The sequence below is a fragment of the Monodelphis domestica genome, chromosome 3 (assembly GCF_027887165.1).
Source record: "Monodelphis domestica isolate mMonDom1 chromosome 3, mMonDom1.pri, whole genome shotgun sequence".
Classification (NCBI taxonomy): domain Eukaryota; kingdom Metazoa; phylum Chordata; class Mammalia; order Didelphimorphia; family Didelphidae; genus Monodelphis; species Monodelphis domestica.
The window spans coordinates 92,416,609-92,440,178 of NC_077229.1; the positions used below are offsets into that span (position 1 = coordinate 92,416,609).

The window sequence follows — 23,570 nt, forward strand, 5'->3', positions numbered from 1 at the left end:
GATGTTTTGTTTTAGATCTGAATAATGGCTGGGGGAGGGAGGGTGCCAAGGAGGTTCAGGCTCTAGCTTGTGTATTTAGAAGCGGGCTATTGAGAGGAAACTTTGTCAAGTCCTCAATCCGTCCAAAACGGAGCAGTCGAGCCGGGGCGGGGACCAGGCCTGAGCGCCTTAGGAGGGACCTCGGGCGGGAGTGGGCGGGGAAGTTGGGGAGGCAGGGACTCCCCAAAGAGGGAGGAAGTTGTGGCAGCGCCTGGGCGGCGACCAAACCAGAGAGGGGGAAAGAGGGAAGGGAATCAAGGGGAGGGGCCAGCAAGGGAGGGGGGTCCGGAGACTCAGTCCCAGGGTGGGGGTGGGGGTGGGGGAAGTAGAAAGAAGGAAGGAATGAGGGGAAGAGTTCTAAAGTCAATGTCAACTCTGCTTCACTCCGCCAGGTCCTTAAAAAAAAGTGAGCCGGGTCCTTGGGGGGTGCGGTTAGGTGGGAAGAGGGGACATGAGTGGGGGAAAGATTAGCCCTCCCCAGCCAGCGCCGGCTCGGGCTCCGAAGCCTGGGAAAGGAGAGGGTGAGGGGAGCATGGGTGCGGTGGGGGGTGGGGAGGTCCTCCCGCTTCTCCACAGCGCCCCCCGCCCGGCCCGGTCCCGGAGGGGTGCGTGTGCGAGTGTCGGGCAGGGCGAGAGTGACAGCGAGTGCGGCGGGTGGCGTGTAGAGGGAGTGTGTGCTCCGGGCCCAGCCGGAGCAAGGGAGGGAAGAGGCCGGACAAACTTTCCCCCTCCGGGCCGGGGCTCGCTAGCTCGCATCAGTCACCTGCAGCAGCGGCGGGGGCCGCGGCGGCGCTGCCTCTCGCGGGCTCGGCCTGGAGTTCGGGTTGCGGCTCTGGCTGCGGCGGCGGCGACTCCGGCTGCGTGTTGCTCCCCGTTGGTAAGTAACAGTCTCCACGGCTACTGTCTCTATGGCGGCGGCGGCGGCAGCGGCGGCGGCGCGGCCGCTCCCGCTCCTCCTCCTCCCTCCTCCTTCCTCGAGGCTCCTCCTCCCTCCTCGGCCCTCGCGCCTGGAGCCCGAGCCCGAGCCGGAGGGAGCGCGCGTGCGCGCACCCTGACCCAGCCGGAGCCTGATCGGGCACTTCCTGCCCTCGGGTAGGGGGAGGAGCGAAGAAAGGGGAGGGAGGAGGGAAGAGTTGTTAGCGGCAGCTGTTACCACGTTCCAATCAACGGTCACCTTCCCCACTCTGAGTATAACGGGCGGGGGACCGGTCATGCCGTCCCATTGGCTGAGCTGGGTGTCAGTCAAAACGCTAGTTCGAGCCCGCAGTCTGGCCAACCGGGGAGAAGGGAGGGGGCGGGGCTTGAGAGTTCGCGCTCGACTCGTAGTTTCCTGGAAAGGGGGTGGGGAGAAGGGAAGAGAAAAGCGGAGCGGGTTCTGGGTGGGGGGGGCACTGAAGTGGGAAAACTGGAAGTGTTGAGGCGGGGAAGGAAGGGGAGGGAAGGGTGAAGTGGAGAGAAGAGAAGAAATGTGAATGAAGAAGAGCATAGGATGACTGCGGGCTAACGTCTTGGTCTTTCCAGGAGAAAACTATTGAGCTTTCAAAATGCGGGGGAGGTCGGGAGGAAGAGGAATCTTGCTGTGAAGCAAAATAAAGAGAAAGTTTTCTAATTCTCCGATATGCTAGCTTCCAAAAGATATTAGTGTGTGTACATATGATTGATTGAATTAATTAAAATTTCACAAAGTTCTATGGTCTTCATGTAAATATATACATATATTAACTGTAGTTATGCTATCTATAATATATTCTATAGATTATATTGTATCATATTTGTGTTGTATTCAAGGCGTTACAAAAATTTAAGCTATTATAATTTACAACTTCACTAAAAACTTTTGGATCATCCTCTGAATGTGTTTGGAGTTAGTTATGTCAACTCTTAACAGATCACTTTTAGCTCTTAAAAAACGTTTCAATTATATATGCACATACACATGTCATCTATGGATTTGTGAGACAGGCATGTTCATCACCCACTGATATTATGTGTCATTCTTTAGTGAATAAACTGCAGTTTACATATCAGTATCCTGTGTTGACTTAATTGAGCTAGAACCTGAAAATTCTCCCTAGATGGTATATAGATATGTATATACATATATGTACATATAGCAAAGTAAATTTGTGTATTTGTACATTTTTATAACTATATGCATGCTATGTGTACCTATGGTAAATGTATAGATAATATGAATGTATTTGAAGATATATGTGTGTTTATATAATGTTAGGAGTAGAGAGCTGTTAGGGGTGCAAACAAAAAACTGTCACTGGTTTTGAGGAATTTATTTTCTAAATGAGGTGGACAACAGGTACAAATGTACATGTAAAATCAAGGCACCAGTAGCAGAGGTTAATAAGCATTTACCTAAAAACTGCTGTGTCTTAGACACCATAAAAAGACTAAAGTGAAAGTCTCTGTTCTCAAGAAGCTTACATTCTAACAGGAGAGACAATATTTATAGGATAAATATATGATATATAGAGTACACATAAAATTAAGTCAAGGTGATTTTGAGAGAGAAAACTAACAAATGAAGGGGTCAAAAAAACTTCATATAGAAGATAATTGAGCTTTGAAGAAAACGAGGCAATTTTATGATAAAGGTGAGGAAAATAAAACATTCTAAGCATGTGTGTCAGCCTGTGCAAAGGCGTAAAGAAGACATGTGCTGCCAGAAGGACAGTTTAGTTAGTTTGTGAAGTGCATCAAGGGGAGAAATATATAACAAACTTGGTAATTTGGGATAATATCTATTACAAAAGTAATACTACTCAAAGCAAGTCAGAAAATATACTTTAACAAAATTACTGCAGTTTTCCTTCTCTTCTTGATTGGTTATTAATAGTACCTAGTCAACAGACTTCAGGACAATTTCATCACCTGTGTTCTTGGAGATGCACCAGGCACCAGTACTCATTCTTCTTTTTTGCCTAAGGGGGAGTTTTAAAGATAATTTGTTGAGTAGTTTAACTTTATTTCCAGGCAAGGGAAATTAGTCTATTTTACAAGTATTTTCATTTAGCTTCAGGCCCTGTGCATATTTGCCAGTTGCCTTATTTGGCTATTTGGCACTGTAGAATGACTTAATGTTTGTTTTTTTTTTTATTAAAACTTTACTTCAAAGATCTATACGCCCTACTATAATTTAGTATATGACCTGCTAGAAATGCTGTATCCAGAAGATTCATCTATTTGTTGTGATCAGCCTGGTAAAAGGAGTTCATCATATTTAGATCTGGAAGGGACCTTAGAGATCATCTAGCATATTGCCTAAATTTTGCAGATGAAAACTAGGCTAGAGAGAATAATTGACTCACCCAGGGTCACAGTGGTAGGAAGGAGCAAACTGTGAGTGCTGTAAATTCAGTGCTCCTTCCCCTATACCAAACCACTTCATGGTGAATCTCTGAATTTATCTAAGCTAGTTCTCATATCACAAACATATGTCTGTCACCAAGAATATACATCAAAGTTTTTTCAGTTGGATAAGACCTGCTGGAATCTGTCCACTGTCCATAGCCTTTGAGAGCTCAGGATCATTGAAGCAGGGCTTTAGGGGAGGATTATAAATTTAAAGAATATTCATTTTAACTCTATCAAAGGCCTACATAGTATAGAACTGACCCTGGACTGGAAATTAGTTCTCAATACCACATCCCACCCCACACCCCTTTTCCCACAGTTTCAGACACTCACACTGCAAAAATCAACTCCATGGTAATAGTTTGCTGTGCAGGGTCAGAGAACTGAGGAACAGAGAGAGTAGAACAAAACATGAAAAGAGAACACAGGGAATATGGGATCTGTGTGGCAATAAAACTGAGGGAAAGTACACAGCATCCATCTGGAGTTGGTTCTGTCCACCCATTTAGGGGCAAAGAGCTAAGCTGATATGCCATGAATTGCCCAGAGTTGAAGGAAGCTAAGATGCTTTGAGATTCAGCTCCAAAGGAAACCACCATCATAGGGTTTGGAGTTAGAGTCAGAAAGTGAATAGGAGAAATACACTAAAAAGGGTAGGGGGTAGGGAAGAAAAATTGCCAAAAATCTCAGGAAGAAGAAAATGACCTTGGGTTCTTAGAGTCTATTCCAGTGAAGCACAAGCTCTGACAAGTTCTACCATGTCGTAAAGACTTTGAGAAGAGTCCTAGCAACGAACTATGTTTGTTTTCCAAGATCCAGCCTGACTAAATATGGAAATGCTCATCACCAAACTAGTTGGTGGTAAATTCTTTGCAGTAATTCATGAAACAAAAGAAATACAAAAGTAACTTTCAGTTCTGAAGAAGTATGGGGTCTTCTGCAGAGACCATGTTAGAGTGGAAGAAAAGACAGCAAGGGAAGCAAAGAATTACAGAGGTTTTAGACTATAAACTATAGACTACATTTTAACTTATTCACTGGTACTCTAAATGTAATATCTTTGTCACATAACCAACTAAAGAATGTCCCATTGGAAGAAATGAATCATATTCATCTTCATATTTTTATTCTAAATGAAGCTAGAAGATAAAAGGAAATTTTAGCTAAATGGAAGGTTGGATTAAAGTTCTCCTTGGAGAGTGGCAAATAAAGGAGTTTGGCCAAGTTGGTTTTATCATACCTACTGAGGAAACAAGAAATATTATTTCACAGAACATTTGGTCTAAGAATAAAAGCTGAGGGTTACCCAAAGGGCAATAGGAAGGTACATGGTTTGCATAAATAGGCTGCAACACAATACCCCCCCAAAAATTGGGCAGGGTAAGTAGTATTAAAAAAAATCAGACTTATGACCAGAAAAAGAGATGGGCTGCTCCTACAGTGAAAATGAAAGACAACAAATGGATTCCATTAGTATCTATGCAGCATTATTATGATATTTGGAAGGTCCTATGGTGGGTAAAAGATGAAATGAGTAAGTAAACAAAAGTTCAAGCTTCCAAGCATTTCAGTTTATTAAGCAATGTATGCCAATGCCACCTGGGTATTCTTTGAGTGAATATGGTATCAAAATATTTAGTTTCTGCTCCAATCCATGCCATAATTCTCTATTACTACACACTTTCAGGAAAACAAAAATATAGTTACTTTAAAGTTTACACAATGTTTTCCTCACAACTGAAGACAGACAGACATTGTTATTTTCATTTTATAGATGAGAAAACTGATGCTCACCTATGTGAAATGACTTGCCCAGTGCTTTTTCCATTATTCCACAGCAGTCAACTTTAAAAAAAAAAATCTCATTTTGAGGCAAATGTATTTTAAAAAAAACACCAGAAATTTTTTCTAAGTAATTTTTTTGCTTATACTACATGAGGCAAACATCAATTAACATAAGCATTACCATACACACACAAAAAAACAAACAGAAAAAGAAGCATGTACATTAAAATCAACTTGTCCTTTTTAAAAAAAGGTAATTCAATCTTGGTTTTTAAATTATATTACTTATCTGTTTCCCTTTAAGTGTCTTCCTATTCTCTATGTTTTAAAATGCTTCTATCTTCTTTCTACTTTTCTTTGTTTCGGACAAGTCATTCAACCCCCATTGCCTAGCCTTTGCTCACTCTTCTGCCTTCGAACCAATACACGATATTGAAAAAAAGAGAAGGTAATCGTACAGGGGAATATTTTAGCAGCCAGAAAGGATACAGTATGGGTCTTTTATTTTAAACCCTTACCTTCTGTCTTAGTATTAATTTTAAGATAGAAAAGCAGAAAACAATAGGCAGTTGGGGTTAAGTGACTAGCCATGGGTCACACAGCTAGGAAGTGTCTTAAGCCAGATTTGAACAGGTCTTCCTGACTTCAGGCCGGTGCTCTCTCCATGGTACTACTTAGCTGCCCCTTGTGCTGCATCTTCAGGGAAGCCTAGGAAACTAAGGTAGAGTTGAGAGACAGAGCATTCCAGGCATGGGGGATTGCCTCCTGCAAAAGGCATGGAACTGGGAGATAAGAGTGACCTGTTGAAGGAATTGCAAGTCAGCCAATATAGCTGGATCTTAGAGTTAAAGGAAGGGTGTGAAGTATAAGAAGACTGGAGAGGTAGGAAGGGGCCAAATTATGAAGAACTTTAAATTCCAGAGATTAGATTTAATCCTAGATGTATTATAGGGAGCCACCAGAGCTCAATGAGGAGAGAAGGATGAATTGATCAAACTTGTGCTTTAGAAAAATACCTTGACAGCTGAATAGAGGATTTGTTGTAGAGAGGAGAAATTGGAGGCAGAAACCAACCAAAAGTTATAACAATATTTGTGATGTGGGGGGAGCAAAATTAAGGTTTTGTCCAAAGAATTGACAGCTCAGACTGACTCCATGCTAAGGTAACAAGCTTTATTATAAGAGAATATAGTAATAGAGTAGCTAGAAGCTAAGGAGGATGATAATGAGGTAAGGAGGTAAAGAGGGTGGGTTAAGGATTTTCAGGAATTCTTTTTTATCTTGATTAGTTACTAAGGAAGGGGTCATTTGTTTGGGTGGTTGTTGCCCTATCATTTCCAAGGAATTGATATCACTTTACCCATAGTCTGCATGACTTTATCCATGATTCAATCCCTGCTGGGAGGAGCAAACCAAAATTTAAAGAGAAGTTAACAAGTTAAAAAGTAAAATGCCCCAGGCCAAATTTTCAGTCAAATTTTTCTCTTTTCTGCTCAGACCCTAAGGAAGGCAACATTTGTGGAAATTGAGCATTGCTTGAACCTAATCCTATGTGACTTTAAATCTGAACCTCCTTAACCTAGAATTTAGGTTATATGAAGTAAAGAGTTTTCTCACAATTGTAAATCTATATGTCTTATATGAAAGGTGGCACCATACTAATCAACTAGTTATTGTATATTCTTTTTTTTTTTAATAAACCCTTACCTTCCATCTTAGAATCAATACTGTGAATGGTTCCAAGGCAAAAGAGTAGTAAGGGCTAGGCAATGAGGGTTAAGTGAATTGTCTAGGGTTACACAGCTTGGAAGTGTCTGAGGCCAGATTTGAACCTAGGACCTCACATCTATAGGGCTGGCTCTCAATCCACTGAGCCACCCAGCTACCCTATTCCATATTCCTTTGATTGTTTATGACTACTTAGCAGGGATTATGGGACATTTCAGCCCACATCAGTCCCAGTGAGGTGATGAGAAGCTGAATTAGGGCTATGACTAAAGAATGGAGGTAAAGGGATATAAAACAAATGTTAGAAAGGTATAAACTATAAGATTTGGCATTTGATTATATTTGTGAGATGAGTACAAGGGAGAAATCAAGGATGATACTAAAGGAGGATGGAGCCAACATGGTAGAGTAAAGGCAGTGGCTCACCTGAACTCTACCAAATCCCCTCCAAGTTAAAATTATGGCTCAAAATAAAATCTGAAGTTGCAGAACCAATAAAATGATAGGGTGAAACAATTTTCTAGCCCAAGACAACTTAGGTTAGCAGGAAAAGTCTGTCTCACTAAGGTGAGAGTGGAATCAAGTTTAACATAGACTGTGCCCTGGCAAACCAGCAGCAGGTCATGGAGGCAACTGAATCAAGGATGCCTGAATAGGTGGTGGCTTCCAAAGCTCTCATCTCAGATGTGAAGGGGGTTATAAAACTGATCAGAAGGAGATTATAGGAGACGCTTTTCCGGCACTGGGGGGTTAGGACGCTTTTACATTGCCCCTATGTGATTCCAGATCACAGTCCCAGGACAAGGTGGAGCACTATCAGAAATGAGACCCTGGACACAGTTCCAGGGCTGAAAAAAGAGCTTATGGTCCCTCAAGTACAAAAATATAGGCCATAAGAATAGTGACCACACTTCTGCTTAGATCAGATACTTGAAAGAACTAAAAACAAATCCCTAGAATTAACTCTGAAAATAGCAGCATGAAAAACTTGAAGTTTGGGACAGTGCCTACACAGGAGCAGGACCTAATTTTAATATGAAGTTAAAAGTTAAGAAATAGGCTGAGAAAATGAGCAAACAACAACAAAAAAGAAGAACCCAGGCACAGAAAGTTATAATGGTGACAGGGAAGATCAAAACACAAACTTAACAAGACAAGACAGCTATGTGCAAAGACTCAAGGAAAAATATGAACAAATCTCAGCCCCACCATTCCTCCCCTCCTCCAAAAATGAATTCCTGGAAGAGCTCAAAATGTATTTTAAAAATCAAATAATAGAAGCAGAAAGAAAATTGGGAAAGAAATGACAATGATGTAGAGAAAATCATAAAAAAACAGTCAATGGCTTGGTAAAGGAAGGGCAAAAAATGGAAAAATATAGACAGAAATTCACTGAAGAAAACAACTTCTGAAAAGTAGACTTGGCCAAATGAAAAAGGAGATATAAAAACTCAATACAGAAAAAATATATTTTTTAAAATTTAGTTAATTGATTGAGAAAAATTTTCCATGGTTCCATGATTCATGTTCTTTCCCTCCCCTCCCCCACCCCACTCCCATAGCCAACAAGCTGGAGTTTACATGTATCAGTGATCAAGACCTATTTCCATATTATTAATAATTGCATTAGGATTATTCTTTAGAGTCTACATCCCTAATCATATCCCCATCGACCCATGTGATCAAGCAGTAGTTTTTCTTCTGTGTTTCTACTCCTACAGTTCTTTCTCTGGATATGGATAGCATTCTTTCCTCAGAATTGTCCTGGATCATTGCATTGCTGCTAGTAGAGAAGTCTATTATATTCAGATTGTGCCACAGTGTATCAGTCTCTGTGTACAATGTTCTCCAAGTTCTGCTCTTTTCACTCTGCATCAATTCTTGGAGGTTATTCCAGTTCACATGGAATTCCTCCAGTTCATTATTCCTTTGAGCACAATAATATTCCATAACCAAGAGATACCACAGTTTGTTCAGCTATTCCCCAATCAAAGGACATCCTCTCATTTTCCTATTTTTTTTGCCACCACAAAGAGTGTGGCTATAAATATTTTTGTACAAGTATTTTTCCTTATAATCTCTTTTGGTTATAAACCCAGCAGTGATATGGCTGGATCAAAGGACAGGCAATTTTAAAGCCCTTTGGGCCTAGTTCCAAATTGTCATCCAGAATGGTTGGATCAATTCACAACTCTACCAGCAATGCACCAGTGTCCCAACTTTGCCACATCCTCTCCAAAATTTATTACTTTCTTTTGCTGTCATGTTAGCCAATCTGCTAGGTATAAAGTGGTACCTCAAAGTTGTTTTGATTTGCATTTCTCTAATTATAAGAGATTTAGAACACTTTTTCATGTGCTTTTATTGATAGTTTTGATTTCTTTATCTGAAAAATGCCTATTCATGTCCCTTGCCCATTTATCAATTGGAGAATGGCTTGATTTTTTGTACAATTGATTTAGCTCCTTATATATTTGAGTAATTAGACTTTTGTCAGAGGTTTTTGTTATAAAGATTTTTTCCCAATTCATTGCTTCCCTTCTAATTTTGTTTGCATTGGTTTTGTTTGTACAAAACCTTATTAATTTAATGTAATCAAAATTACTTATTTTACATTTTGTAGTTTTTTCTAACTCTTGCTTGGTCTTGAAATCTTTCTTTTCCCAAAGATGTGACAGGTACTATTCTGTGTTCACCTAATTTACTTACAGTTTCTTTCTTTATATTCAAGTCTTTCACCCATTCTGAATTTATTTTGGTATAGGGTGTGAGATGTTGATATAAACTTAATCTCTCCCATACTGTTTTCCAATTTTCCCAGAAGTTTTTTGTTAAATAGTGGTTTTTTTGTCCAAAAAACTTGGATCTTTCAGTTTATCATAGACTGTCTTGCTGAGGTCATTTACCCCAAATCTATTCCACTGATCCTCCCTTCTATCTCTTAACCAGTACCATATTGTTTTGATAACCACTGCTTTATAGTACAGTGTAAGATATGGTACTGCTAGGCCCCCCTCCTTCACTTTTTTTTCATTATTTCCCTTGATATTCTTGATCTTTTTTTCTTCCAAATGGACTTTGTTATGTTTTTTTTTCTAATTCAGTAAAAAAAAAATTTAGTAATTCAATGGGTATGGCACTAAATAAGTAAATTAATTTGGGTAGGATTGTAATTTTTATTATGTTAGCTTGTCTTATCCATGAGCAATCAGTGTTTTTCATATTGTTTAGATCTAGTTTTAATTGTGTGGAAAGTGTTTTGTAGTTGTGTTCATACAGTTCCTGTTTTTGTCTTTGTAAATAGATCACTAAATATTTTATATTTTCTAGGGTGATTTTAAATGGAATTTCTCTTTCTAACTCTTGCTGCTGAGTTGTGTTGGAAAGATATAGAAATGCTGATGATTTATATGGGTTTATTTTGTATCCTGCAACTTTGCTAAAGTTATTGATTATTTCCACTTGCTTTTTATTTGATTCTTCAAGATTCTTTAAGTAGACCATCATATCATCTGCAAAGAGTGATAGCTTGGTCTTCTCATTGCCTATTTTAATACCTTCAATTTCTTTTTCTTCTCTAATTGCTACTGCTAGTGTTTTTAGTACAATGGTAAATAATAAAGATGATAATGGGCATCTTTGTTTCACTCCTGATCTTATTGGGAAGGCTTCTAGTTCATCCCTGTGAATTTTAAAAACTACTCAGACTGTACTTTAGAAGATTTGATTTAGCTATTTCCTTATTGTAAAATGGAGATACTTGGTCTAACAGAATCAGGAATGTATTGTGAACTTGGAAATTACTCCACCCTAATTAGACATACTTTAGGGTAAGATAGAGTTGTAAACTCCTGATTGAACAATGAAGGTACTTAACTCATACCTTATAATGAAGCTAAAACTTAAGCTAAGTCTATTTTTAGATCTAATACAAAAGGGTGTTAAGTACCTATAAAGGTTAAATTAATCACAAAAAGGTCAAGTAACTCATAAAAGGTAAGGTTAACAAAGAAGTGTGAAGTACCCCAGAAGATATAATCTAACCAGAGAAGGTGAGAACTAAAGAGTGAATAGTCCTGGAGAAAATCTAATCAAAGAAGGTGAGAACTAAAGAATAGGCAGTCCTGGAGAAAAGTGTCTACTGTGATTGGTAGATGTGAAAATTTAGGGGAGGTGACATAAGAAAAAATTTCTTTAAAAGGAGGCTAAAGTCAGTTCAGGCAATTTAATTCAGTTCAGAGTGCAATTGGATTCAGAGTTCAGTTCAGGACTGGAACTCAGCCTGGAGGATCTCACTCAGACAGCTTCCTTGGAGACGGTCTCGTGATGAATGATAAGACTGAGTCCCTTTCCCTTAGGCTCAGGGAGGCCACTTTAACCAAGGCCTTTAACTACTGTGTGGCTCAGCCTGAGCCAGAGCATTTAAATTAATTCTCTTTTCTCTCTTTCTCTCTCTCTTCTCTCTCTCTCTCTCTCTCTCTCTCTCTCTCTCTCTTTCTCTCTCTCTCTCTCTCTCTCTCTCTCTCTCTCTCTCTCTCTCTCTCTCTCTCTCTCTCTCTCTCTCTCTCTCTCTCTCTCTCTCTCTCTCTCTCTCTCTCTCTCTCTCTCTCTCCTTTCCTTAATTCCTTTTCTCTATATTAATTAAAATCACCATAATTCCCAGCTGATTTGGGTATTTTATTATTTGGGAATCATCCCTGGTGACCAATTATTTAGATTTCAAGTCACAAAGCTAAAATTATCTTACATCCCCATTGCAGATGATGTTTGCTGATGGTTTTAGATATATACTGCTTATTATTTTTAGGAAAGCTCCTTCTATTCCTATGCTTTCTAGTGTTTCAATAGTAATGAGTGTTGGATTTTGTAATGGGTTTTTTCTGCATCTATTGAAATATAATGTGATTTTTGTCAGTTTGCTTCTTAATATGGTCAATTATGTGGACGGTTTTCCTAATATTGAACCATCCTTGCATTCCTGGTAATAAATCCCACCAGGTCTGTAAACCTTAAAATTTCTTAGACTTATAAATGTTGGAAATTTCACCATTGGGAAATTTCATACTTGAAAAATTTCCTATTGATAGTGGGAACTCTATTGGAATGTGAACCCCATTGGCATGGAAGGTTCCTCCTCCTCCCTTCTTAAGATTACTTTAGGACAGAAACCTTTTGCTGAACAATGGAAAGGGCTTTGACCTATGCTTAAGCACAGAACAGGAATTTCTTTGAGTCATGATTGATTTTAGAATTGATACAATAGAGATACTTGGAATGACAGAACCAGGTCTTGGAAAATACAATTTCCACCCCACTCAGTCCTAACAGGATTTAGGAAGGGCTGCAGCAAAGGATCAAGATTTAATTATTTGAGAATATGACCTTCAACAGACATGTGCAAAGCCACAGACCTCTGGGCGGTCCTAGGTTAAGCTAGAGCCACCATTGGCACAGGTCATAATGAATAACCCTTGTAATCACTTGCTGTAGTCTTTTTGCTAGTATTCCATTGAATATTTTTGCATCCATGTTCATTAAGGAGATTGGTCTGTAGTTTTCTTTCTCTGTTTTTGACCTGCCTGGCTTTGAAATCAGTACCATATTTGTGTCATAAAAGGAATTTGGTAGAACTCCTTCTTTGCTTATTCTTTCAAATAGTTTGTATAATATTGGGATTTGTGAGATTTAAATTAGTTGAGGTCTTAAACTGTAATGAGTTAAAATGGTGGAAGATATAAATTGTGATAGATATAAGAGAGAGTGAGTAATTTTGACCACAGAAATATGTTTCACTACAGTGTCTTGGGTTTTAAAATCAAATATAAGGTGGTCGCCAGGGAAATATTCCCAATTATTCAAATACCCAAGTCAATTGGGTTTTATAGAGATTTTTAATTAACAATACAATGAGTAATCAAAGAAGGAGAGAGAGAGTAAGAAAGGAATAAGTATGAAGGGCCTCAAGCCAATATGGCCTAGACCTGAGCCTTAAGAGAGGAATCAGTCAGTTTTTTATAACTCACCATAAGATCTGTATAAGTAAGGATTTCTAATGACACCAGGCCAGCAGCTTCTCAGCTGCTTTCACCAGCTCCCTCCTCTATCTGAATGTTTCAGAATCAGTCTCCTCAGAATGAGTCTCTCCAATCTGAATGTTTCAGAATCACTTCCCAGCTCTTCCCTGAGATCTTATTTTTAAGGGCAAAATCTTCTCTGTCATCTCCAAGTCCTTACATCTACCAATCACTGTAGATGTTTCTAAAGGACCGCCCATTCTTAATCCACACCTAAGAAGGTGTGGATTTTTGAGTAATTCACACCAGGAAAGCTCTGAGTAAGTTTTCCAGTTCTTTGTTCCTTGTAAATTCACAAGTTGCTTGACCTTTATAAGCACTTAGCTTAAGAAAAGTATGGGTTTAAGTACTTTTCATTGTTCAGAAAAGAGTTTACAACTTTATCTTCCCCTAGGGCAGACCCAAGTAGGTAAAGTAGAATTCTCACATTCCTGCTTTAAGTAGAGTTCACTGCCCAAATGGGGAATGGACTTAATCCAATCTTATAAAGTAGGGTCTGGGAAATTTTAAGGTTTACAGATTAGTTGTTCTTTGAATGTTTGATAGAATTCATTTGTGAATCCATCTGGTCCTGGGAATTTTTTCTTAGGGAGTTCTTTGATGGCTTGTTCAATTTCTTTTTCTGATATGGGGTTGTTTAGGTAATTTATTTCTTCTTCTGTTAATCTAGGCAATTTATATTTTTGTAAATATTCATCCATATCACCTAGATTGCCATATTTATTGCCATATAATTGGGCATAATAGTTTTTAATGATTGTCTTAATTTCCTCTTCATTAGAGGTGAGGTCTCCCTTTTCATCTTGGATGCTGTCAATTTGGTTTTCTTCCTTTCTTTTTAAAATTAGATTGACCAGTACTTTGTCTATTTTATTTGTTTTTTCAAAGTACCAGCTTCTAGTCTCATTTATTAACTGAATAGTTCTTTGACTTTCAATTTTATTAATTTCTCCTTTGAGTTTTAGAATGTCTAATTTAGTTTTCATCTGAGGATTTTTAATTTGTTCACTTTCTAGTTTTTTTAATTTGCATGTCCAATTCACTGACCTCTGCCCTCCCTAATTTGTTAATATATGAACTCAAGGTTATAAATTTCCCCTTGAGTACTGCTTTGGCTGCATCCCATAGATTTCAAAATGCTGTCTCATCATTGTCATTTTCTTCAGTGAAATTATTGTTTCTATGATTTGTTCCTTAACTAACTGATTTTGGAGAATCATATTATTTAATTAACAATTAATTTTTTATTTGCTTCTACATGTACTCTTAGTAATTATTATTTTCATTGCATTATGCTCTGAAAAGGTTGCATTTATTATTTCTGTTCTTTTACACTTGTTTGCAATGTTTTTATGCCCTAGTACATGGTCAGTCTTTGTGAATGTACCATGTGCTGCTGAAAAGAAAGTGTATTCTTTTTTGGCCCTATTTATTTTCTCCACATATCTATTAACTCTAATTTTTCTAAATTTAATTCACATCTCTTACCTATTTCTTATTTATTTTTTTTGGCTTGATTTATCTAGATTTGATAGAGGAAGGTTCAGGTCTCTCACTAGTATAGTTTTACTATCCATTTCCTTCTTCAACTCTACTACTTTCTCCTTTAGAAATCTAGAGGCTAAACCATTTGGTGCATATATGGTAAGTACTGATATTTCCTCATTGTCTATACTGACCCCCCACCTGACACCCAGCTCTCATTTGTGGCTCCCAGTAGCTGCTAGCATGTGGCACGGCCACACCCCAGGCCACAGCTTCAACAGGCTGGCTAAACCTTGTGAGGGTAGCCATCGGGTCGTTGACCCCTGGTGAACCAGGGCTTTGCTCACCCAGCATGTGAAGATTGCTTCAGCTGAACAGACAAAAGAAACCAATAAGAAGGTTCAACGGCTGAGATGGCGACACAGCAAAGCATTGTGGAGTGCTTAGGGCGTGTTGGAGCACAAAAGACAACATGGCCATCCAATGCAGCTGAGGAAGTCTCCAGGTGTAATGACTTTTCATGCCACTGGACCCAGGCTTCTAATGCTGAGAGAGTGGGACTGTCTGTGCATCGACTTTTCCACTTAAATCTCCTTCACGCACAAGTATCTTTGTGCACACTCATCTATCCTAACCCCATCCATCCTCTTCAAGACCTGCGGCGATGGGGGAGTGGCAACACAACAGGTGGAGGTGACCACTGGAAGTTATAGTCACAATCCTGCACGTAGGTGGCCCACGGACCAGTGGTCACTCTGCTCTGTAGGGCAGCAGAGACGTTCGGCAGCATCCTGGGCGACTGAGCAGCCCTCTCTAGGACAGCACTGCTCACCCTAATCAAGGGAGGGGACTAGAAAAGGTGTCCCAAACATTTCCTGCCCTACAAACACCCGGTCAGCAAACTGCGGCTGGCGGGTCATCCCTTTAAGCAGTCGAAATCAAAGAAAAAATACAAAGAAACTCTTACTAGGAGCATGGAACATCAGAACATTACTTGATAGAGAGAATACCCCAAGACCTGAGAGAAGAACAGCTCTAATCGGTAAAGAACTGGCACAATATAACATTGACATCGCAGCCCTAAGCAAAACACGCTTACCAGAAGAGGGATCCCTCAGCAAACCCACCACTGGATACACCTTCTTCTGGAAAGGTAGAGCCTCAAATGAAGACAGAATCCATGGTGTTGGCCTGGCTATCAAGACCAGTTTGCTCAAACAGCTGCCAGACTTGCCTGTGGGCATCAGCAAGAGGCTCATGAAGATCCGTTTACCTCTCAGCAAAGACTGGTATGCCACAATCATCAGCGCATATGCCCCAACACTGACCAACACAGAGGAGACCATCGAACAGTTCTACCCTGACCTAGGTGTCGTCCTGCACTCAGTGCCCACAAATGCCTGTTGACATCTTGCCACTGCGCATGAACGCCAACACCAGGCCACAACCTCACCTCCCGTAACAACTGGAGTCCCATGCCCCATGTGCCACAAACTCTGAGCCTCAGCCTTTGGACTTCAAAGCCACATGAGGGTACATCAATAGATGATAATGCACAAAGACAATAGTCATTCTCGATCACCGAGAGACAACCACTATACTGCCTTTTATCAGGATGTAATTACCTTTACTGTATCTTTTAATTAGATCTATTTTTACTTTGGCTTTGTCAGATATCATGATTGAGACTGCTGCTTTCTTTTTCTCAGTTGATGTCCAATAGATTTTGCTCCAGCCTTTTACCTTTATCCTGTGTGTGTTTACCTATCCTCATGTGTGTTTCTTATAGACAAATATAGTAGGGTTTTGGTTTCTAATCCTCTCTGCTCTTTGCTTCCATTTTATGGGCGAGTTCATTCCATTCACATTCAGAGTTATAATGACCACCTGTGTACCCCAATATTTTGATTTCCTCTTCTAGTCCTGCCCTTTCTTCTTTTGCTATTTCCTTCTATATCAGTGGTTTGCTTTTAATCAGTCCCCCTAATCCCCATCCTTATTTTACTTCCCTTTCCAACTCCTCCCTTTTTATTCCCCTCTTATTTATTTTTAGGGTTTATTAAATTCCCTTCCCCTGCTCTTTCCCTCCCTTTTTGTACTCCCCATTCCATTCCCCCCTTGGTTTTTCCCTCTCAACTTCCCTGTAGGGTAAGAAAAAATTCAATACCCCAATGGATATAAATGCTCTTCCCTCTCAGAATTGATTCCACAGAGAGTAAGGTGTAAAGGATAATTGTAGCATTGTGACTTAAAATCTAAATTAATTATTGGTCACCATAGGTTATCCCAAATAAAATATCCAAGTCAGCTGGAAATTATGGTGATTTTAATTAATATAGAGAAAAGGAATTAAGGAGAAGAGAGAGGGAGAGGAAAGAGTTAATTTAAACTGCTGCGGCTCAGGCTGAGCCAGGCAGGAGTTAAAGGCCTTGGCCAAGGGGGCCTCCCTTGAGCGCCAAAAGAAAGGGAAGTCAGTCTTATCACTCACCATGAGACCATCTCAAGGAAGCTGTCTCAGGGAGCTCCTCCAGGCTGGAGTTCCAGGATTGAACTGGCACCCAGGCTGCTCACAGGAAGTGATCAGCCAGATCCACCTCTCTGGGTCAAGAGAGGGAAGAGAGGAAGTGACATGCCGTATATAGACAGTTTTATGTCACTTTCCTGCATCTTATCTGTACCAATGGTAGCTTAGCTTAACTTAGGACAGCCCTGGGGTCTGTCAGCTGTTTCTACACATGTCTATCAAAGGGTATCCTCCTAGATACTTAATCCTTGAGTATGGGTGCAGACATTTCTGACCTTGTTAGACTAAGTAGGGTGGAGCAATGTAAAGTACTACAAGGCATTCCTGATTCTGTTAAAGAAAGTTTCTTCATTGTTACAATCAGGAGATAGCTAAATCAAATCTTCTAACGTATGGTCTAAGTAGGGTGGAGTAATTTTAAAGTTCACAAAGGTTTGAGTATTACCTATTATTACTCTCTTCCTCTCCTTCTTATAATAGTATTCTTCCACTTCCCCTCCCATGCACCTCTTTGTGTGGTATAGATTATACTATTTTTCTTATTCCTTCAAGTTTCCCTCTGTGCCATCTTCTACTCCTCCCCTTTTCCTTTTTTTGTATATCATCTTAAACCACTTAGTACCCCAACTTCTACCTATGAATAATTCTTGTAACTACTATAATAGTGAATACAATTTTTGAGCATTACAAATAATATTTTTCCTTATAGGAATATAAACAATTTGACCTTATTAAAGCCTTTAAAGAAAAAAATTTAAAAATTTCCCCTCTCTTAATTGCTTTTTCATATTTCTCTTGGTTTTTGTATTTGGATATCAAACTTTCCATTTTGTTCAGGTCTTTTCTTTATAAATATTTAGAAATCTTCTATTTTGTTGAATACCCATACTTTCAATTGGAAGTATATATTCCATTTTGATTGTAAACCCATTTCTCTTGCCTTTCTGAATATCATATTCCAAGCCTCATGGTCCTTTAGTGGATGCTGTGTAATCCGGATTGGTGCTCCTTGATATCTGAATGGTCTCTTTCTGACTTCTTATAATATTTTCTCCTTAGCTTAGAAGCTCTTGAATTTGGCAATTACATTCCTGGGGGTTGTATTTTGAGGATTAAATGTAGAGGATGGTCTATGGATTCTTTCAATGTCTATTTTGCCCTCTTGTTGAAGAAATAAGGGCAGTTTTCTTGGTTAATTTCTTGTAGCATGGTGTCAAGGTTTCTGTTTATGCCTAGGTTTTAAGGTAGACCCATGGTTCTCAAATTGTCTCTTCTAGATCGGTTTTACAGATCATTTTCTCAGTGAGATATTTCATGTTTCCTTCTATTTTGTTATTCTTTTGACTTTGCTTTATTAATTTTTGCTGTCTTGTGATATCATTAGCTTCTACTTGCCCAATTCTGGTCTTTAAAGACTGGTTTTCAGCTATGAATTTTTTATTTTCATTTTTGGTTTGGTCTATTCTGCTTTTCATGACTTCCAGCAGATCAGTTCTAGTCTTCAATTTCCTTATCATTTCATTTGATTTCTGGGCTTCTTTTTCCAAATTGGAGATTCTGTCTTCTAAACTGTTATTTTCTTTTTTTAAACTAGTTCCCATTTTTCTTGCCAAGTTTCTCCTATCTTTTTAACTTGGTTCTCAAATTCCAGCCTGATTTCTTGGAGAGCTTGAGGCCTATTTCCATTTTTTAAAAAATTTGGATGACTTTGCTTGTTTGTCATCCTCTGCTATTTCCTCTGTAGAGTGTTGTTTCTCTAAGTAGAAATTATCCAGAATCAAAGGCTGCTTTCTTCTTTCTTCTTCTTCTCTTCTTCTTCTTCTTCTTCTTCTTCTTCTTCTTCTTCTTCTTCTTCTTCTTCTTCTTCTTCTTCTTCTTCTTCTTCTTCTTCTTCTTCTTCTTCTTCTTCTTCTCCTTCTCCTTCTCCTTCTCCTTCTCCTTCTCCTTCTCCTTCTCCTCCTCCTCCTCCTCCTCCTCCTCCTCCTCCTCCTCCTCCTCCTCCTCCTCCTCCTCCTCCTCCTCCTCCTCCTCCTCCTCCTCCTCCTCCTCCTTCTCCTTCTCCTTCTCCTTCTCCTTCTCCTTCTCCTTCTCCTTCTCCTTCTCCTTCTCCTTCTCCTTCTCCTTCTCCTTCTCCTTCTCCTTCTCCTTCTCCTTCTCCTTCTCCTTCTCCTTCTCCTTCTCCTTCTTCTTCTTCTTCTTCTTCTTCTTCTTCTTCTTCTTCTTCTTCTTCTTCTTCTTCTTCTTCTTCTTCTTCTTCTTCTTCTTCCTTCTTCCTCTTCCTCTTCCTCCTCCTCCTCTTCCTTTGTATTTATAGATTGTAGTTCTTGGGTGTTGGTGGGCATTGATTTGTTGGTTTTTTCCTTCCCTTCCCAGCAGAAGTCTGAGTAAGGAGGGCAGCCTTTCTGTGTATCAAGCGATGGAGCAGTTTTTGCTCTGAGTCTATTTTTCTAATCTCTAGCATCTGCTGTGTGTCACCCCTCTCTGCTCTATCTCTACACCCAAGATCCACATTCCTCAGCCTCCTGGGGTCCCACGTCTCACTGCTCTTAGGGATAAATCTATGGTGTCCTCAGCCAGCCCCTGAGAACCTAGAGATTGCCCTGCAAAATTCTGAGTGAGAAGAGTAAGTATGTCTTTGTATTGAGCTCCGAAGATATTTTTGCCCTGAGGCTATTTTCCAAGTCTCCCCAGCGGCATTTGCTGTGTACAGCCCTGCCCTATCTCCAAGCTCCACTTTCCTCAGTCTCCTGGGGTCTCAAAGCTCCCTGCTTTTAAGGGTAAGTTTGTGGTGTTCTCAGCCAGCCCCCTGAAAACCTAGAGGTTGCCCCACACTCACTGTGACTCTGGGGTCCTAGGTGGAGTGGGGGAGGGTGAGCTCACACTTTGGTAGGAGTAATTTTGCCCCCTTGTAGTGTGAAAATTCCCAAACATTGCCTACTTTCAATGCTGCACCCTACAGTATAGCCCCTTCACTCATCTGATTTTGGTTTTGTCCCTTTGAGGCACTTCATATCAGTTGGTGGAGAAGAGAGAAAGAGCTTTGCTTCTATTCTGGGGCCATCTTAACCCGTAAGTCCCAGAAAATAATTTCTTAAAAATTAGAGTTGGGCAAATGGAAAAATGACTTCATGAGACATCAAGAAACAATTTTTTAAAAATTTTAATGAAAAATTAGAGAAAAATATGAAATATCTTATTGGAAAACACCTAACTTGGAAAATAGATCAAGAAGAGATAATTTAAGAATTATTGGACTACCTGAATGAAAGCCATGATAAAAAAAGAGTCTAGTTATCATCTTTCAAGAAATTATCAGTGAAAACTGCCTTTTTATCCTAGAACCAGAGGGTTAAAAAGAAATTGAAAGAATCTAGCAATCACCTCCTAAAAGAAATCCCCAAAGGAAAACTCCCAGGAATATGATAGCCAAATTCCAGAGTTCCCAAGTCAAGGAGAAAATATTGCAAGCAGCCCAGAAAGAAACAATTCAAATATTACACAACCACAGTCAAGATGGAACAAGATTTAGCAACTTCTATATCAAAAGATTGGAGAGCTTAGAATATGATATTATAGAGGGCAAATGTGGTGGGACTTCAGCCATGAATTACTTACCCAGCAAAACTCCTACTATCTCTCAGAAAAATAACAACCCACAGAAGAATAGATAAGGATTGAAAGGGGGGGAAAGAAAGGGGAAAATTTTTCATTTAGTGGTAAGAGAGAACTCCACTGATAAACATTTTTTTATAGGAAGTGAGATATTCCATAAAGGAAGATGGGGACCTTTCAATGGGTATAATCTAGGGATTTGGTGTTTAGAACCCTTATTTTGCCTCAGGAGAAAGAGAATTAGAATTTCTGGGACAACTGATAATTAGAAAAATGAGAGGGCATAGACCCAGAGACATTTCACAGCAAACGGAGAGAAAAATGTCCATGGAGAGGGCAAAGGTCAATAATGTACTACACAATTGGAACATAGGAAAATTCCTACCATGGGATTATATCTTTTCTATCATCAGCAGGAATTTATATTTTTAAAAGTGAATAACAATCCAAAAAGGAGGGCAAGGCAGTAAGGGCAAGATCCACATGGCAGCAACAGAAACTGTATAGAAGAAAGAAAGAAGAAAAACAAAACCTCTGTTACAAACATATATTGCCTAGTAAAAAAAAAATTCTGCATTAGCCATGTTTTTTAAATGTGCCTCAATCTATACATCTCTATCAGGAGGTGACTAACATGTTTCATTATGCATCCTCTAGAACTGTAGTTCTTGTACTAATTAAAGTTCTTAAGTCTTATGAAGTTATTTGTCTTTATAATATTGTCTTTATTCTGTAAATTGTTCTGCTGCTCCTATACGCACTTCATTCTGCATTCAGTTCAAACAAATCTTCCCATTCTATGAAACCATCACTTCTTGTAGCACAATACTATTCCATCACATTTCACATGTAAAAACTTGTTTAGCTTTCATGGTTGAACTTTGATTTGATTAGGATACATCACTGATTTTCTTCATTTTGTCGCTCCCCCTTTCCTCTTTTATGTGTACTCCCATTCTACAATTTAGTCCCCCCAAAAAACAGTTTCATTTCCAGCAGGTTGCTGTGAGATTTAGTCCAGGATGTATCAGATCTGTTTCTCCATCTTCACTATTATTTGATTTCTTCCTTCACCTTTGTCTCCTTGTATATTTTCAGAATTTTGTACTTTTCTTTTTTTCTTGGTTGCTCCATTTGTTTTTCTTATATCTATGTTATGTGGGATGTTTAAAAACAAATAATTTGTTATGATCTAGTTTTATTTCTAGAAATATTTCTAATACCTTTGAGAATCTTAGCACTTATTTTTTTCCAAATGAATTTTGTTATGTTTTCTAGCTTCATAAAGTTCTTTAGTAGTGTGATTCATGTAGCATTAAATAAGTAAATTAATTAAGGAAGTATAGCCTTTTTTCTATAGTGGCTTAGGCTCCCCATAAACAATCGATATTTCTCCAATTAATTAGATCTATTTTTATTTATGTACTATATATTTTATAATTGTATTTATATAAGTTTCTGTGTGTTTCTTGGCTGGTAGACTCCCAAATATTTTATCCTGTCTGTAGTTACCTTAAGCAAAATTTATTTCTGTCTTTTTCTGCTGAATTTTTATGGTAATATATTAAAAATGCTGATGATTTTATATACATTTATTTTTCTATGTTGCAGTTTTGCTAAAGTTGTTAATTATTTCATTAGTTTTTTTTAACTGCCTCTTTAGGATTCTATAAACAAAAATAATCATTTGTCTTATGTTTGTCTAGGCTTATTCCCTCAATTTCTTTTTCTTGTCTTGCTTTATATAGAATTTCTAGAACTGTATTAAATAATAATAGTGATAGTGGACATCCCTCATGGTATTGGAAAGGCCTTTAGCTTATCTCCATTATAGATAATGCAGGCTCTGGATTTTAGATAGAAACTACTCATATTTAAAGAAAGACCTACTTATTCCTATGATTTCTAGTTTGATCTTTTTTAACAGGAATAAGTATTGTATCTTCTGCATTCTGTATTTGCATTCTGCAAAAAAAAAAAAGCTTTTTTTCTGCTTCTTTTGTTATAATTAGATAACTTTGGTTATTCTTATTATCAATATGGGCAATTATGTTTATAATTTTCATAACATTAATACAGCTCTGTATTCTTGGTATAAATCCAAATTATTCATAGTATATAATCTTTGTGATATGTCGCTATAGTTTTCTTGCTAATGTTTTACTGAAATTTTTACACCAATATTTATTAGTGATATTAGTGTATAGTTTTCTTTCTCTGTTTTGATTACCTTTAATTTAGTTCACCAAACCATATCATATTGCAAGAAAACTGAAGGAACTAAGGGGATTGGGACAACAAATGGTTAATTATGGGAACTGAGTAAGTGTGGTTTTAGAACTGATATTAAATATTGGTTCCAAGGCAGAATTGCAATAAGAGCTAGCCAATTAGGGCTAAGTGATTTGCCCAGGGTTCTGAGGCTGTATTTGAACCCAGGACCTTCCATCTCCAGGCCTGGCTCTAGAGCCACCTAGCTGCCACTGTTCCTTTGATTATTTACAGATGCCCTGGGACTTCACCAGAAGATTGATTCTATATCTTATATCTCTAACAACATCTATAAAGAGATTTTTGGTTTCTTTGGACCTGTTAGGTCTTAGCCAGAGAGCCAGACTTTCTCTCCCTGCCTATTGCATCTGCTCTACTATGCCTTGACCCTTCTTTTTTTTTTTTAATTTTAATTTTTTTTTAAACCCTTACCTTCCATCTTGGAGTCAATACTGTGTATTGGCTCCAAGGCAGAATGGGGGTCAAGTGACTTGCCCAGGGTCACACAGCTAGGAAGTGGCTGAGGCCGGATTTGAACCTAGAACCTCCCATCTCTAGGCCTGGTTCTCAATCCACTGAGCTACCCAGATGCCCCCACCTTGACCCTTCTAATATTTAATTTAGCATGAGAAATGGAGGGAAGGGAAGGTGAAACTCTGCCCAGCTTTGAAGCTGACAGAGTG

At 38.8% G+C, this 23,570-nt stretch overlaps 1 protein-coding gene and 1 long non-coding RNA gene across 9 annotated transcripts in view; one reads left to right on the plus strand and one right to left on the minus strand.

Annotated features, from left to right (window-relative positions):
• The window catches only part of RFX2 (regulatory factor X2), a 147,702-nt gene extending 146,767 nt beyond the window's left edge, over positions 1–935 (minus strand). For all 8 annotated transcript variants that reach the window (XM_056822512.1, XM_056822511.1, XM_056822510.1 and 5 more), the window contains exon 1: positions 803–935. The gene's annotated coding sequence lies outside the window, so the exon portion shown is untranslated. The remainder of the gene's footprint in view (positions 1–802) is intronic.
• The window catches only part of LOC130458287 (uncharacterized), a 29,081-nt gene continuing 5,665 nt past the window's right edge, over positions 155–23,570 (plus strand). The window contains exon 1 of the long non-coding RNA XR_008917408.1: positions 155–445. This is a non-coding gene — a long non-coding RNA (uncharacterized LOC130458287). The remainder of the gene's footprint in view (positions 446–23,570) is intronic.